Source organism: Bombina bombina, chromosome 3 (genome assembly GCF_027579735.1).
Source record: "Bombina bombina isolate aBomBom1 chromosome 3, aBomBom1.pri, whole genome shotgun sequence".
Taxonomy (NCBI): domain Eukaryota; kingdom Metazoa; phylum Chordata; class Amphibia; order Anura; family Bombinatoridae; genus Bombina; species Bombina bombina.
This window is the reverse complement of record NC_069501.1, coordinates 749665537-749683909: the sequence shown is the minus strand read 5'-3', so window position 1 is coordinate 749683909 and position 18373 is coordinate 749665537.

Here is an 18373-nt window from a genome sequence, read left to right as displayed (position 1 = left end):
GGTTGGCGGATTAGGGGTTAATAGGTTTAAAATAGTATTTGGGATGCAGGGGGTGTTGCGGTTTTGGGGTTAAAAGGTAGTTTATAGGTGTCAGTGTACTTTGTAACATTTTAGTTATGAGTTTTGTGAAACATTTTTGTTTCGCTAAATCCATAACTACTGGTCTCAGACAGCGGAATGGATCGTGGCGGTATAGACTATAAGGCTAGCATTAAAGCCGGACCGCACAACCTGTAATACGGGCGCAATGAAAATCCCGCATTTAAAAGTTATTTTTTGAGTGCGGAATAGAGAGTTTCGTAAAGGCTAAAATAGCCGTACCGCATAACTTGTAATTTTGCTGAATGATAGATAAAATAATGTAGTTTGTAATATATGACTTAAGTGTTTTAGAGTTTTGGTGGCTCTTTTTTATTTTAGTGATATAACTAATTTATCAAAATAGTAGAGGAAAAATCTCAATGGTAAAATTGTGATTCTGAAACCTTTCCCGGTGTCTTCCTCTATGCTTAACCACTTGTATGTGTATTATTTGATTTATATATATATATATATATATATATATATATTTTTTAAACAACATTCCAATTTAGTTCTATGATCTAATTTGTCTTATTCTTTAGATATCCATTGTTGAGGAAATAGCAATGCACATGAGTGAGCCAATGACACAAGGCATCTATGTGCAGTCATCAATCAGCAGCTACTGAACCTATTTAGATATGCTTTTTATCAAAGGATATCAAGAGAATGAAGCAAATTAGATAATAAGAAAATTGGGAGGTTGTTTAAAATTGCATGTTATTTCTAAATCATGAAAGAAAAAATTTTGGATTTTATGTCCCTTTAACCATGACCTCACACTCAACATTAATCCTAAATGCAGTGTTCTTCCATCACTATTAGCACTGCGCTGTCCCCTCAGCACATTAATCATTCTTGCTTAAAGGAACATGAAACCCAATTTTTTTTCTTTCATGATTTGGAAAGAAAATGCAATTTTAAACAAATTTCTAATTTACTTATATTATCTAATTTGTTTAATTCTCTTGATATTCTTTGTTGAAAAGCATATCTAGATAGGCTCAGTAGCTGTTGATTGGTGGCTGCACATAGATGCTTCATGTGATTGGCTCACCCGTGTGCATTGCTATTTCTTAAACAAAGAATATGTAAAGAATGAAGCAAATTAGATAATAGAAGTAAATTGGAATTGTGTTTAAAATTGTATTCTCTATCTGAATCATGAAAAAAATGTTGGGGTTTAATGTCCCTTTAATTATTCTGCCATTATTATTGTAACTCCATTATCATTCAACTTAATATCCCCAGATCTCTGGATTACTTCTATTACTATTGCAATGATGGACCAAATATGTATTTGGTATGTATTGCTGAGGGCAAGAAATGGACTATTCCACCTCAAATGATTGAATGGAATATGTTTATGGTTCTATAAGGCAGTGATTTGCAACCTTTTTTTGCCATGGCACACTTTTTTACATTAAAAAATCCTGTGGCACACCACCATCCCAAAACTTTACAAAATCACATATTGTAGCCTAATACAGGATATATAATACAGTATATATATATATATATATATATATATATATATATATATATACATACACACACACTGTATCGTGCTGTCATGCCATGCCTCCTACAAACTATACATGACATATTGACATTCATTCACCAACAATCAGGATTGTCTGTGAATGAATGTCAATGTCATGGTTGTAAATTATGCCTGATGAGCCTGTCACATGCCTCAAATACCTCAATATTTCAAAATTTGAAAGAGGGACACCCACGCACTGTTGTCAGTCTGTGCGTGTAATAGTGTAATAGTCAGTCTGTGCGTGTGTTAGTCTGTACGTGTAATTACCACATTAATTTTTGACACTTCACTTTTACATGAAAGCTTACTAGCCCATTTAGGTGCAACCGCACTGTCTATTTTAAAGATCAGAACAGTTTTTAAAGGAGAGGTGATTGACATAGCAATAATCAAAATGTTAGAGAAGTGTGTAACCGAGAAAATGAAAAACTGTGCATCTTTGCTTAACATTGTGTGCACTACTAAGCAGCTATAAAAAGACAGATAAAAAAATAAATAAAAACAAATCTCAAAGGCAAATATAGAAATGACAAAAAAAACAAAACTTTAATATAAAAAAAACTAAGCAATGCAAAATGACCACCAGTGTTAATAAAATCTCATATTTCTATGCATATATAAAATAAAATTCTAAAAAGTAAAAAGAGAAGTCCCAGTGTGAACAATCACTCCAAACACTGTAATACATAGAAGGGTGTGTTTGGTATATTTCACAGGGAGGTGTGTCAGGTCTTATTTATTCAGTAACATCTGTGCACAAACAACTTCTACATTTAGAGATACAGAAATGACTCACCAGAATCCAAAATCAATATATTGCCAATTTCTCTGAATCCTAATTCTCACTTATCAGCTCTTTAATCCAATCAGCTGCTGCTGAACCCTCTAACACGGCGTTCTCTATACAGCATCTGTAAACGTTGCATCATCTGTTCAGGGTCACGTGATCCGTTTAGTTAATCGAAAGGCCAGAGTACCGGTGTTTGAGTCTAAGAGCTGTTTTGAAGACATCTTGAGAAAGGCTGAAAAGCTAAAACGCGTATATGAATGATGAGAAGCCATGTTTAAATATATACTTCACATTAGAGTGCTCTGTTAAGACTTTGTTGCAAGTCAAAGTAGATATACAAGTGTGTCAGAACTTGGTACACTTTGAAACACTTTGAAACAGCACTTAGACTCAAACACCGGCAATCTGACCTTGCGATTGGCTAAGTGGATCACGTGACCCTGAAGAGATGATGACAGCGTTCACAGAAGATGTAAAGAGAAAGCCGTGTTAGAGGGTTCAGCTATCTGGATTTAGATAAGTGAGAAGGTAGCGGAGAAATAGGCAATAAATTAATTTTGGATTCTGTTGAGTCATTTCTGTATCTCTAAACGTGAAAGTTGTTTGTACACAGACGTTACTAAATAAGACCTGACACACGTCCCTGTAAAATAAACCAAAAACACCCCTCTGTGTATCGCTTGTTCAAACTGGGACTCCTCTCTGGACTTTTTAGCATTCTGTTTTATATATGCATAGAGATATGAGATTTTTCAGTGAGTAGTTGGGATGCTGCTCACACAAGGGTAGCTGTGCTATACTTTTTTTTAGTTTTTTTTTTCTGTTTGTTGCATACATTTTTATCATTGTGTGCATGCATGGCACATATTATTTTAAGAGAAAATGGCTTGGAGCCATAATCTTCCATACAGTAAAATAAAACCAGGGGCCCGATCCGATATGCAGCGTCGCCCGCAAAAGCCGAAATTTGCGCTGGTTTGGTATCCTATATATGGCGTAACCTAGAAGTTACGCTCGTATATTTCTGCCTTTGCCCGTAGTTTTTTGGGCCCATAGGCAGGTATACCAAACCAGCGCAGTTTGGTATCCAATATACAGCGTAAGGACTTACATGGCGAAAATGGAGAAATCTTACTCCATTTTCACCTCGCCACAAAATGCAGCCGTAGTAAGCCTTACGCTGTCTATTGGAGCCCCGTAACTCCCTAAACTAGCTGCAAAATAAATCTAACACCTAACGCATGCGCAATGTCTATCTATCTGTCAACCGTGATCCCCCGCCGCAATCCCTAATAAAGTATTTAACCCCTAAACTGCCGCTCCCGGACCCCACCGCCACCTACATTAAATGTATAACCCCCTAATGTGATCCCCCTACACTGTCGCAAGCTACATTACATACCCCCTAATGTGAGTCCCTTACACCGCCGCCATCTACCTTACCTACCCCCTAAACTGAGCCCCTACCCCGCTGCCATCTACCTTACCTATCCCCTAAACTGAGCCCCTACCCCGCCGCCATCTATCTTACCTACCCTCTAAAGTGAGCACCTACCCAGCCGCCATCTACCTTACCTATCCCCTAAAGTAAGCACCTACCCTGCCGCCATCTACCTTACCTACCCCCTAAAGTGAGCCCCTTACACCGCCGCCATCTTTTTTAAAAATCTTAACCCCTAATTTAATCCCCCTACACCGCTGCCAGCTATATTAACCCTAATTATATTAGGGTTAATATAGTTATTATATTATATATATTAACTATATTAACCCTAATTATATTAGGGTTAATATAGTTAATATCGTTATTATAATATATATATATATTAAGTATAATAACCCTAACGCTAACACCCCTAACTAAATTCTTATTAAAATAGATCTAATTAATATTAATATTATTAATTAAAATATTCCTATTTAAATCTAAATACTTACCTATAAAATAAACCCTGAGATAGCTACAATGTAATTAATAATTACATTGTAGCTATTTTAGGGTTTATATTTATTTTACAGGTAACTTGGTATTTATTTTAACTAGGTACAATAGCTATTAAATAGTTAATAACTATTTAATAGCTACCTAGTTAAAATAATTACCAATTTACCTGTAAAATAAATCCTAACCTAAGTTACAAATACACCTACACTATCAATAAATTAAATAAACTAGAAATATCTAAACTAAAATACAATAAAATAATCTAAACTAAATTACAAAAAACCCCCCACTAAATTACAAAAAATAGAAAAATAATACAAGATTTTTAAGCTAATTACACCTATTCTTAGCCCCCTAATAAAATAATAAAGCCCCCCAAAATAAAAAAATTTCCCTGCCCTATTCTAAATTAAAAAAGTTCAAAGCTCTTTTACCTTACCAGCTCTTTTACCTTACCAGCCTTTGGCATGCCCCAAAGAAAACAGCTCTTTTGCCTGTAAAGAAAAAACACAATACCACCCCCCAACATTACAACCCACCACCCACATACCCATATTCTAAACCCACCCAAACCCCCCTTAAAAAAAAACTAACACTACCCCCCTACCTTGTCTTCACCCAGCCGGGCAGAACTCTTCATCCGATCCAGGTGATGTCCAATCAAGCGGCAGTGAAGTCTTCTTCCATCCGGGTGATGTCTTCAATCAAGCGGCAGTGAAGTCTTCTTCCATCCGGCTATGTCTTCAATCAAGCGGCAGTGAAGTCTTCTTCCATCCGGCTATGTCTTCAATCAAGCGGCAGTGAAGTCTTCTTCCATCCGGTGATGTCTTCTTCCATCCGGCGATGTCTTCAAGCAAAGCGGCATCTTTAATCTTCTTTCTTCGCTCCTCCGCCGCGGAGCATCCATCCGGCACGAAGACTAAACGAGGAATGAGGTACCTTTAAATGACGTCATCCAAGATGGCGTCCGTCGAATTCCAATTGGCTGATAGGATTCTATCAGCCAATCGGAATTAAGGTAGAAAAATCTGATTGGCTGATTCAATCAGCCAATCAGATTCAAGTTCAATCCGATTGGCTGAACCAATCAGCCTAATATAATTAGGGTTAATATAGTTAATATAGCTGGCGGCGGTGTAGGGGGATTAAATTAGGGGTTAATATTTTTAAAATAGATGGTGGCGGTGTAAGGGGCTCACTTTAGGGGGTAGGTAAGATAGATGGCGGCGGGGTAGGGGCTCACTTTAGGGGGTAGGTAAGATAGATGGCGGCGGGGTAGGGGCTCACTTTAAGGGGTAGGTAAGGTAGATGGCGGCGGTGTAAGGGGCTCACTTTAGGGGGTAGGTAAGATAGATGGCGGCGGGGTAGGGGCTCACTTTAGGGGGTTATAGATTTAATATAGCTGGCGGCGGGGTCCGGCAGCGGCGGTTTAGGGGTTAATACATTTTTTATTGTTAGGATAGTGAGGGGGGATAGCGGAGAGAGGGTTAGACGTGTCGGGCTATGTTTGGGAGGCGTGTTAGACAGTACGGGAGATTTAATACTTTAGTCAGGTTTTGTAGGCGCCGGCAGTTTCTAAAGTACCGTAAGTCACTGGCGACTCCAGAAATTTGTACTTACGCAGAATTCTGGACATCGGTGGTTTGTCAGACTTACGGCACTTTAGCCTCTGACAGCGCCGTATATAGGATAGCTCGAGTTGCGAGCTGAAACTGCGGGCAGCGGGGGTTCCCTCGCTTGCGCCGCAAACTACGATCTTTATCGGATCGCGCCCCAGGTAGTTAATTGCCGATCAACTTTTCTCTGTAATGATTTATCAAAATCAAGTTAAAAATTTCTTTCATGATTCAGATAGAGAATATAATTTTAAACAACTTTCCAATTTACTACTATTATTTAATTTGCTTCCTTCTGTTGTTATTCTTTGCTGAAAAGTTTATTCTAGGAAAGCTCAAGGGGAAGCAGAGAACCTAGGTTCTAGCTGTTGATTGGTGGTTGCATATATATATTGATTGTGATTGGCTCACCAATGTGTTCAGTTAGAAACCATTAGTGCATTGCTGCTCCTTCAACAAATGATACCAAGAGAATGAAACAAATTAGATAATAGAAGTACATTAGAAAGTTGTTTAAAATTATATTCTCTATCTGAATCATGAAAGAAAAAATGTGGGTTTCATGTCCCTTTAAATATTTTATCCTCACCATGGATGCATCAGTCATTGGAGACAAAACAAACTCTTATAGCGTGGTAATCACCTATGACAAATAAACAGAAACGCTGTTGGAACATGTTAGGAAATGTATATTTGTCCTTATTCTTTAAACGTTGTAATTTTGATTCCTTTCAATGTAAATTCTGAAATAACAAGAAAGATACATTACCCTTCAATATAATTTTAAGCAACATACATCAGTAATTTCTTTGCAATAATGATAATGATTGGCAATAACAATATTTATATACTATAAGTTAATCTAACACATAAATATACTGCAATTGGAATTATTTTTCACACAGGTTTATGGTATGTTGTTATACATTTTCAAATTTAAAGCAATATCAAAGGCATTAGAAAAGTAAGCGCTCTAATGGTTTTAAAAAAACATGATAATTCACATTGAAGACTCTTGCAAATGGTAATTAATCAGAAATAAACTTTTAACACCATTTTTCTTAAACTATTTTTTATGAATTTCTGCCTTTTGAAAAGCCATTTTAGTCCAATATTTTGCTCAAAAATGCAACTATTTGTCAAAAATAACATGACCTTTAAAGTCGTCAATCCCCGGCCTAACCTTATAACATTTATTAAATAACTTAATTGCTATAAATAAGAGTTACACACAACTTTGGTATAAAAATTGGCCGCAGCCATTTTATTAATAACATAAGTTAAATATTGTATAATAAATATTTCCAAACATTTAACAGAACATACCTGATGTTCATAAATAACATTCCAAATCAAACTGTCAATTCCCCACAGCTGTGCTAGTTCCCAAACCCACAAAACAAGATGGCCGTTATTCAAAAACTGGACTCAACTATATCCCCGCTGAGTCCATCCAAGGACACCTACACTTTAATAGGGAACCCCTTGCCCCTATAAAACCAGTTGCCCACTCACCCCATGGAGAGGCAACTACTTAAATTCCTCCAAATCACTTGGCCATATTGCTTACCATATTTGTCTGGGAACTAGAACCCCCGCCTTGCTGCAACGAACACGAAACAAGGAAGGAAAACAAAATTAGGGAGGGAGGGAGGGAGCATTTTCCACATAAGTTTGATAAATGATCTGATGACAGATTCTCCCGCTCTTTCCTTAAAAGCGTAACAGCGCGTGCTAAGCCCGCCCCTTTACAGACTCCCAACCAATCACACACTAGGCCTAATTCCTCCAACGGTCAAGTCCCCTTCCCGTTACTTCGAACTCCCAGGGGCTCCCTGACCTTTAAAGTCGTCAATCCCCGGCCTAACCTTATAACATTTATTAAATAACTTAATTGCTATAAATAAGAGTTACACACAACTTTGGTATAAAAATTGGCCGCAGCCATTTTATTAATAACATAAGTTAAATATTGTATAATAAATATTTCCAAACATTTAACATAACATACCTGATGTTCATAAATAACATTCCAAATCAAACTGTCAATTCCCCACAGCGGTGCTAGTTCCCAAACCCACAAAACAAGATGGCCGTTATTCAAAAACTGGACTCAACTATATCCCCGTTGAGTCCGTCCAAGGACACCTACACTTTAATAGGGAACCCCTTTCCCCTATAAAACCAGTTGCCCACTCACCCCATGGAGAGGCAACTACTTAAAATCCTCCAAATCACTTGGCCATATTGCTTACCATATTTGTCTGGGAACTAGCACCCCCGCCACCGACTGGACTGACCGAACAGCCCAGTCCCGCCAAACCCAAAATTTTGCCCAACGCTTCTTTTATATCAAAAAGAAATAGCTGCAGCCCAAATTGATTAAAGTGTACACCATCTTTTAGATAGAATTCCTCAGCACCTTCCACTTCAAAATCTGGGTGGAAAACAACACCCCCCCCAACCTTCTTACGAAAGAGCTAACTATTTTGTTAACTTTCTTGCGGCTCTTTTCCAACCTATCATAATCCCACGCTGATCTCCAAACCAGTCGAGGAGTAATCTGTGACCAGACTATTTTTATCCCGGGATAAAGCTCTTTTATATTGCCCAAATCCCTTTTAATTTTTCTCACTAATTCTTTTTGAGGAATCATACCCAAATCATCCCCCCCCCAAATGCACTATCAAAACATCCAGGTGATGGAAAACCTTGCTGTAATCTAGAAACACTGGAAACAGAAGTTCCCAGCACATACCCCTAATCCCAAACCATTTGACCTCCCATTGACCAACTGGACACCCGAGCTGAAGGCCGCCCATTTTCTTACTGGCCTCAGCATTGGCCCAATATATAAATGAATGCCCCATCACCCATACGATCCTCACACCTGAAATAAAAGAAATAAAGAGAGTATTCAGGATGATTTCAGCTCAAGCATTCCAAAACATTCACTCAATTCAAAAAATTATTTTTTTTTTATTATTATTTTTTTTATTTAAACCCTCAAATCAGGTCTCACATAAGATTTATAACGACTTGAACCCCATCTACCAATCTTTTTCACTATATCCTCTCTGAGACCTAGCATAGTAGCTTCAGTAGCAGCTCCTATACGGAATGAGTGAGACCCGAACTCTAATGGATTAAAACCCAATAAAACAATTGAACCCTTCAGAATGGCTCTAAATTGATACTGTGACAAAAAGGAACCATCTGAGTGAACCAACAAAGGGCCATCTTGCAAAGGCCGTATGGACCCATAAAGCACCATTACCTGACAAGGACATATCTCTACACCGCTAGGGAACAGCACTATATTCTTGCCTTTCCCATAGATATCTGTTTTACTACTTCTCAGTAAGATTTCAACCCTGCTCTCGTTCCATATTACATCTTCTTTTTGTAAACCTCCAGAAACTTTCCTGCTAGGGCTTACCAATTCAGAAAGCCTAAAAGCCCCCAAAAAGGCCAATACAAAGGCCGTTCTAAACAATATTACTTTGAATGCTGATGCACAAACCTCAGCCAATACTACCCAAATTTTTTCAAGTAAAGAAAATGTAATATGCCTTCTCTTATCTCTAGCCTTTGCCTTTTTCTTCAAACCTTTAAGGACTTGACGTACCCAAAAAACCTTTGTAATGTCAGGCAGGCCTAATAAACGGAATCTAAAAGCTAAGGCCGCCAATCTTTTCTACATATTAGATGGTGACAAACCCAAGGTTCCCCAATGCCACATCCATTCCAATAAGCAACCCGTGACATCATCAGACCCTTCTTTGATTTCAGCCTGACATAACCACATTTCCCATTCCCTCCAGACTGATACATAGGACACCCAAGTACCTGGAGCCAAAGACTTTTTAATTAATTCAGCCAATCCTCCATCCCAAGCTTCCAAAGTTGGGCCGGAAACTTCGCTCCAGCTACATCCGCCTGAGGAGCCAGCTCTCGAAAGCGACACCACTGTGAACGAGATAAAGAATCTGCTATCAAATTAAGCTTACCAGGGATATGCTTTGCCCTGACAAAAACATTCATACTTAAACATTTCAAGACCAGTACTCTCAATAAACGCAAAACTGGCAATGATGACGCAGATAATGAATTAATAGCAGAAACAACGCCCATATTATCTGTGTGGAACAATATGGATTTATTCACCAAATCAACTTCCCACACAAACAAAGCCACCAGAATCGGAAATAATTCAAGGTAGACTAGGTTCCGAGTTAAACCCAACCCCACCCATTCTTGAGGCCACACCTCTGCGCACCAATGACCCTGAAAATAAGCCCCGAAACCAACACCACCAGCTGCATCTGTTATCAAATCCAAATCAACATTAGAGATCCTAGCTTCCATAAAGATTGCAACTCCATTAAAAATTTTAAGGAACTCCAACCAAACTTTCAAATCATCCTTGTGGCCTTTTTTAATCCTTACAAAATGATGAGGCTTACTAACACCAGACGTAGCCAATGACATTCTTCTAGAAAAAACTCTACCAATGGGAATGATTCTGCAAGCAAAATTCAATTTTCCCAGCAGAGATTGCATTTCCCTCCTTACGGACCCCCAAAAATTGCTGAATCATTTCTGACAAGTCCACAATCTTTTCCAAAGGTAACCTACATTCCATTTTTTTGGAATCAATTGTAATACCCAAGAATTTAAGGGCCATAACTGGACCCTCAGACTTTTCCATTGCAATAGGAACCCCAAATTCAGATGCCATCGAATAAAAACAATCCCTTAACTTCAAACAAACATCCGAATCAGGAGGACCGACAAAAAGAAAATCATCCAAATAATGAACTACAGAAAAGAATCCTGACTTAAATTTAACAACCCATTCTAAAAAGGAACTAAAACACTCAAACAATGAACAAGAAATAGAACAACCCATCGGGAGGCAAAGGTCAATGTAGAAAAAAACATCAAAACAACAACCCAATAGATAATGGGAAGAAGGATGAACCGGAAGTAACCGAAAGGCTACCTCAATATCCACTTTAGCCATTAAAGCAAATTGACCTGCCTCTCTAACCAGATTAACTGCCATATCAAATGATGTATAAGACACAGACAATAATTCTTCCGGAATATCATCATTCACAGACCCACCCTTTGGAAAAGATAAGTGGTGAATAAGATGAAATTTACCAGGTTCCTTCTTAGGAACCACTCCCAAGGGTGAAATACGCAAATGGGGGATAGGAGAAACTTTAAAAGGACCTGCCATTCGACCCAAAGAAACCTCCTTCTCAAGCTTACTCCTAACAACATCTGGCCATTCCCTAGCAGACTTAAGGTTACCCCTGTAATGAACAACACCCCCTGAAGATGGGATTCTAAAACCAAACTCAAAACCATGCAGCAATAACAAGGCTTTTTCACCAAAGCCCTTCTGTTTAGCGTAGAGTACGAGCCACAGCTCCATACCGCTTAACCTCACCGGAGTTAATCCCTTTTTCAGGTAGCTCCTGGGTTCCTCCCAATTTGTTCTTTTTGAAACACTTGATGGAAGGGTGGGATCCCCCACACCCTGAGCATTCATGTCTGAATTTACAAGCCGATCCCCATTTGCAAAACTTTTCATTGAAAGCAAAACAGAAACCTTTTTTGACTGTTGCCGACGACCCACTTTGAAGTGACCCGCCGGCACCCCCGCGAAAAGGCTGCGAAGACCTTAATGGGGTCATCACTTTTAGCCAAAGGCCCATATCACGGTCATCCCACTTCATCTCAGGCTTAACCGACAAACGTTGTCTAAATTGTTCATCATAAACCCACCAAGCCATACCCCCATATGTTCTCTGAGCAGCGGCTATTTCATCTAAATAACAAAAAAGTGCCGCACCTTGATCAGGGCACTTACCAGCAAATACACTGGCATAAATAACAAAAGCCTGAAACCAGTTAGTAAATGTTTTTGGTAATTTTCTGTATCGTTTTTTCCTCTCCTCCTCCTCCTTCTTGGACGCATCCTTTTTTTGAGTCTTCAGGTATCTCAAAAGACTGGTCAAGGGGGAGGAGAGAAAATAATTCAATAAACTCTCTCTTGCATATCTTCTCCCTTAACTCAACCGTCAAGTGCATACCCAAAGGCCCAATAGAACACAAACAAGACCTGGCCAAAGCCGTGTCAGCAATTTTAAGCTCAGAACCCCCAGATGCTTTATTATCAACATTAGCCATTGACTGAGACAAACCAACCACTTGAGATTGGGGTACCGACCCTACATCTTTTGTTCCCTCACCAGCAATCCCTAATACCCCATTTTGAGGGGCAGATCCAGGAGGAACCCACGAATTGGCAACTCCCCCTGAAACTTTAGCACCTTCTAACTTGGCTAACAAGTCCCTTAAACCCGCTACAACAGTTATTGATAAAGGATCAGCATGCACACCAACTGTTTCAACCCCCACATTCAGATTCACAGCCCCAGATCCCTCATTACCTGTACCAAGATCCTGAGCTGCTGCAGACTGATCCCCTTGAGATGCAGCCGTAACCTTCTCTATGTAGTCCTGGGTTCCGTATTAGCCATCAATTGTTGACCTCTTTCAGCCTGCAAAACAGAAACATGTGACAAACCCCCTGAAGGTGCCCAAATTCCAATGCCCCTACTAGCCGTAGACATACCCAACCTACTATCCACTAAAACACCCTTACGCCTCTTAGCAGATGAAACCTCAAACTTCACCCCTTAAATCCCCATACCTCTTGCGTTGCCTACCTCTACCTTGTATTCTCCCAATCCCAGACCTGTTTGGACGTTGAACAGAATTAACCGAGCTATGAAATGTATTGTTATGCCTCCGTCCCATCCTTCCCTGATGACCAAAATTAAAATTGTTGGCCGTACTTACCCCTGCTTCTTCTCCCCTTGCATTAAAACGTTCCGCCCCCGGAACGCCGCCCTCCATATCAAGCCTGATATTATCCGTCCAGGATTCCTGAAGACCATAAGCTTCCCCACTTAGGCCGTCATTTCCCACCACCAAGAAACCCGGAGAATTCTCAGGCCGTGAACCAATCTCATTCCCTTCTAAAAGAAAAACATTATTAGAAACAGGTAAATTTTTAACCACCTCAACATTCCTACCCCTCAAATTTCTTAACTCACCCCTTAAAACTAAATCACTCGATGCCCTGACTGTCGGTCTAATCTGGCGAAGGGGGTTAACTACACTGGGAGAAGGAGGAATAAAATCCTCCTCAGAAGAATCTAAATATAAGGCTAATTCCCCAACGCCGTTATCAACCTCTGTATCATGCTGACTCTCACTGACTTCAACCCCTTCCACCCTCTCATCTAACACTCGATAAGCCTGTTCCTCAAAATTGCTACTAGGCCTTAAAATCTGGGCCGTTTTTGAAACATTATGTAACTGCTCCTCAACCGCCTGAGACAGCACAGTCGTACCTGACACCTTCAATTCCTCACCCCTCTTTCTCACTAAAACACTTCCTAACCTACCTCCACTCACTTGCTCCTTACCACCACTTGATAAACTAGGCCTCGGCGGGCCGTCACCTTTACTAACTTGCCTCTTCCCCTTAAATACCACTTTTTGGCCTAAATTGGCCGTCTTACCCTTAGGCAAAGAATCACCCTTCTTTACAGGCACTTCAACTTGCTCCGGTAGGGAACTAATGCTCCCAGACAGCATAGCAGTAACCGCGACCTCAGCTCCGGCCTGCCGACTTCCGGAACTAGAACTTGACTTCTTCCTCACGGCCGCCTTTAACCCCGGACTGGGGCTGGGTCTTCTCCGTCCGCCATTACTCCCCTCCGAATCTGGATCCAAACGAACTGGGGGCCTCGAACGCCTCACGGGTCTCGAAGCAGCGTCCTCCATATCATCCTTCGGGTTCGATATCAGGACCAAACAAGGGACGTAACATCCTCGAGCCAGGTAGGGCCCATTTTAGCAGCTTCCAACTTAAGTTGGTCGAAAATCGCATCAAACTGCGCCATCCCAAGTAATTCCACAACGAACAAGCACTTTCCACATAAGTTTGATAAATGATCTGATGACAGATTCTCCCACTCTTTCCTTAAAAGCGTAACAGCACGTGCTAAGCCCGCCCCTTTACAGACTCCCAACTTATCACACACTAGGCCTAATTCCTCCAATGGTCAAGTTCCCTTCCCGTTACTTTGAACTCCCAGGGGCTCCAAGAAAGGGTTAACTGGACCTAATTAACAGCTAGATTATGAGTTATGCGCGCTATAGGGAAATCGTTATATAACCCTCTATAGCGCTGCCATTACAAGTTTTGAAACAGCCGGCTTGTGCGTGCAATATAGTGGTTTTAACCTCCATACCGCACACAATCAAAGCACTGTTTTGACATGCTTGTGCATGCTTTCCCCATAGACTTTATGGGGGAAAAAGCCTAACACCTGCGATCGCGTAAAGAAAAGCTCCGTAACGCAGCCCTATTGATGTCTATGGGGGGGTAATAACGTTTAAACCTAACACCCTAACATAAACCCCAAGTCTAAACACCCCTAATCTGCTGCACCCAACATTGCGGACACCTACATAATGTTATTAACCCCTAATCTGCTGCTCCCAATATCGCTGCAACCAAAATAAAGCTATTAACCCCTAATCTGCCGCTCCCAATATCGCCGCCACTATACTAAAGTTATTAACCCCTATTCCCTTGCACCCCACCATTGCCAACACTGTAATAAATCTATTAACCCCTATTCTGCCATTCCCCGACATCGCTGCCATTAAATAAAGTTATTAACCCCTAAACCTCTGGCCTCCCACATCACTAACACTAAATAAACCTATTAACCCCTAAACCACCAGCCCCCTACATTGCAACAACCTAAATGAAACTATATTAACCCCTAAACCTAACCCTAACATAACCCTAAGCATAACCCTAAACCTAACCCTAACACCCCATAACTTTAACCTAATTAAAATAGAGCTAAATTAAAGTTACAATTATTAACTAAATAATACCAATTTAAAACTAAATACATACTTACCTGTGAAATAAAACCTAAGCTAGCTACAATATATTTAATAGTTATATTGTAGCTAGCTTAGGTGTTATTTTTATTTTACAGGTAAGTTTTTATTTAGTTTTAAATTGGTATTATTATGTTAATTATTGTAACTTTAATTTAGCTCTATTTTAGCTCTAGTTAAAATAAATACAATCACCCAATAGAATGCGAGCTCAATCCGATTGGCTGATTGGATCAGCCAGTAGGATTGAAGCTCAATCCAATTGGCTGATTGAATCAGCCAATAGGATGTTTTACCCTTTAATTCCGATTGGCTGATAGAATTCTATCAGCCAATCGGAATTCAAGGGATGCCATCTTGGATGACGTCATTTAAAGGAAACTTCATTCTTCAAGACCCATCGAAAGAAGAGGATGTTTCGCGCCGGATGTATGAAGATAGAGCTGCTCCGTGTAGGAAGGATGAAGATAGAAGATGCCGTCTGGATGAAGAACTATTTACTAACTAGTCTACCTAGTTAAAATAAATACAAACTTGCCTGTGAAATAAAAATAAAACCTAAGATAGCTACAATGTAACTATAAGTTATATTGTAGCTATCTTAGGGTTTATTTTACAGGTAAGTATTTAGTCTTAAATAGGAATTATTTAGGTAATAATAGTAATTTGTATTTAGATTTATTTTAATTATATTAAAGTTAGGGGTGTTAGGGTTAGGGTTAGACTTAGGGGTAGGTTTAGGGGTTAATATATTTATTTAGTGTTAGTGATGTGGGAGGCCAGAGGTTTAGGGGTTAATAACTTTAGTATAGTGGTGGTGGCGACGTTGGGGGCGGCAGATTAGGGGTTAATAAGTGTAGGTGGGTGGCAGCGACATGGGGATGGCAGATTAGGGGTTAATAAGTGTAGGTAGGTTTTGGCGATGTTGGGGCGGCAGATTAGGGGTTAATAAGTGTAATAAAGGTGTCGGCGATGTCGGGGGCAGCAGATTAGGGGTGTTTAGACTCGGGGTTTATGTTAGGGTGTTAGGTTTAAACATAAATTTTCTTTCCCCATAAGAATCAATGGGGCTGCGTTACGAGCTTTACGCTCTATTATTGCAGGTGTTAGGCTTTTTTTTAGCCAGCTCTCCCCATTGATGTCTATGGGGAAATCGTACACGTAAAACCAGCTCAAAGCAGTGCTGGTATTTGTGTGCAGTATGGAGCTCAATGCTGCCATAACGCTGTTTTTTTAAAAAAACCTGTAATAGCAGCGCTATTAAAGGTGAGTGGTAGAAATAACTTGCAAGTTATTACCGAGCCATTCATAATGCAAAACTCGTAATCTGGACGAAATTTTTTTTAAAACAATAAAAATTATTCCTATTCTAATACCCTAAAAGCCTAATAAAACAAGAATAAACAACCAAGGGCCCCTTAAAAGGGCCTTTTGTGGGCCCTTAAAAGGGCCTTTTGTAGGGCATTGCTCTACAGCTAACAGCTCTTTTGCTACAAAACAAAACAAATACCCCCTAACAGTATACAAACCCCCACCCCCCCCAAACCCACAAAATAAAACTAAAGTAATACCTAATCTACTCATTGCCCTGAAAAGGGCATTTCTATGGGCATTGCCCTTACAAGGGCATTCAGTTCTTTTATGAAATGCCCAAGCCCTAATCTAAAAATAAAACCCCACCCCAAACGAAAAAAATACATTACACAAAATAACAAACAAATTATCAAACATAATAAGAATTATTCCTATTCTAAAACCCATTTAAAAAACAAACACCCCAAAATAAAAAAGTCTCACTAATATTACAAACCCCCCAAGCCCACAAAATAAAACAAAACTATCTAAAAAAAAATCTAAGCTAACCATTGCCCTTAAAAAGGCATTTAGCTCTTTTTTGAAAAGCCCAATCCCTAAACTAAAAAAACCCCACCTAAAAAAAAACTATCACTAACTCCCAAAGATCCACTTACAGTTTTTGAAGTACCGCTTGAACCATCTTCATCCAGTTGGTGAAGTCCTCATCCAGGCGGGGAGAAGTCTTCATCCAGGCACCCTCTTCTATCTTCATCCAGGCGGCGAAGTCCACATTAAGGCAGCGAGAAGTCTTCATCCAGACGGCCTCTTCTATCTTCATCCAGGCGGTATCTTCTCTCTTGATACCGGCGGCGTGGGTCCATCCTGAAAACATCTGGCGTGGAGCATCCTCTTCATATGGTCACCGCCGTATACTGAATCTTCAATGCAAGGTAAGCAATTCAAAATGGCGTACCTTGAATTCCTATTGGCTGATTTGATTTTATTAATTCAAATCAGCCTATAGGATGAGAGCTACTGAAATCCTATTGGCTGTTCAAATCAGCCAATAGGATGAGAGCTACTGAAATTCTATTGACTGATTTGAACAGCCAAAAGGTCTTTTCATAAAAGAGCTAAATGCCCTTTTCAGGGCAATGCAAAAGTGCTAAATGCCCTTTGTGACGAACCAAGGTTATCCAACCCTACGCCAGTCACTTATTTGGCATAGAAAGGGTTATCAGACCCCTTCTACTCTCACTAATATGTCACAATCTAGCCACACCAGACCAGCTTGTGATTTAGTTCAGTGGGCGCAAGGGTTAACAACACTCTCTAGTCTATACTAGATGTAAAAGAAATGCTCCAAAACTCCCCTTTAATGTCACCCACACTAAACTAACTACAATATCTCAGCTGCCAACACTTAAAATTTATTAAAGGGAAATTCCTAAAGAAAAACCCAGCCTTACACATTAACTCTCTGAGTACAATTTAGCAGAAAATAACCTAAATTATACAGTTCTAATATTCCAGTCTCTTTCAGTAACGCGTGGTTCAATTATTAGACAAAGGCCAAACTTAATAAAAGGATTATTTATTATGCCAAAAATATTATGCACTATGCATTATTAATAAAAAGTTGTTACAAATCAAATTACACATTAGCAAACAGTTTTTCAAAATAAAAAGAAGAAAATTAGAAACCTTACACTGTACTAGTCTTTGGAATCTGTTACCAGAGAGATGGCATGAATCAATTGGGTCCTTACTCTGTGTTGTCACAGCCTCCCTTGTAAGAATGACAATCTTATAGTTGAAAAATAAGATTCTTATACCTATTTTCCATAGATCAGGTTGCCTGACCACACCCTCCTGGGCGGGACGAAAACCCCCCCTGTCTTTAAACACAAATAGGCATTAGACCAATGTCCTTTTATTGACCTCATCAGGATATGGGACTAAAGGCCCTGTTTTCTATCATATATTCTACTGACAGTCTAAGCCATAAAACTCTATCCTGTTTACACTGCCAAGCATTTATGATGCTCCTGGTACTTCAAAGAAACACAAACCCAGGATACCAGTTCTAC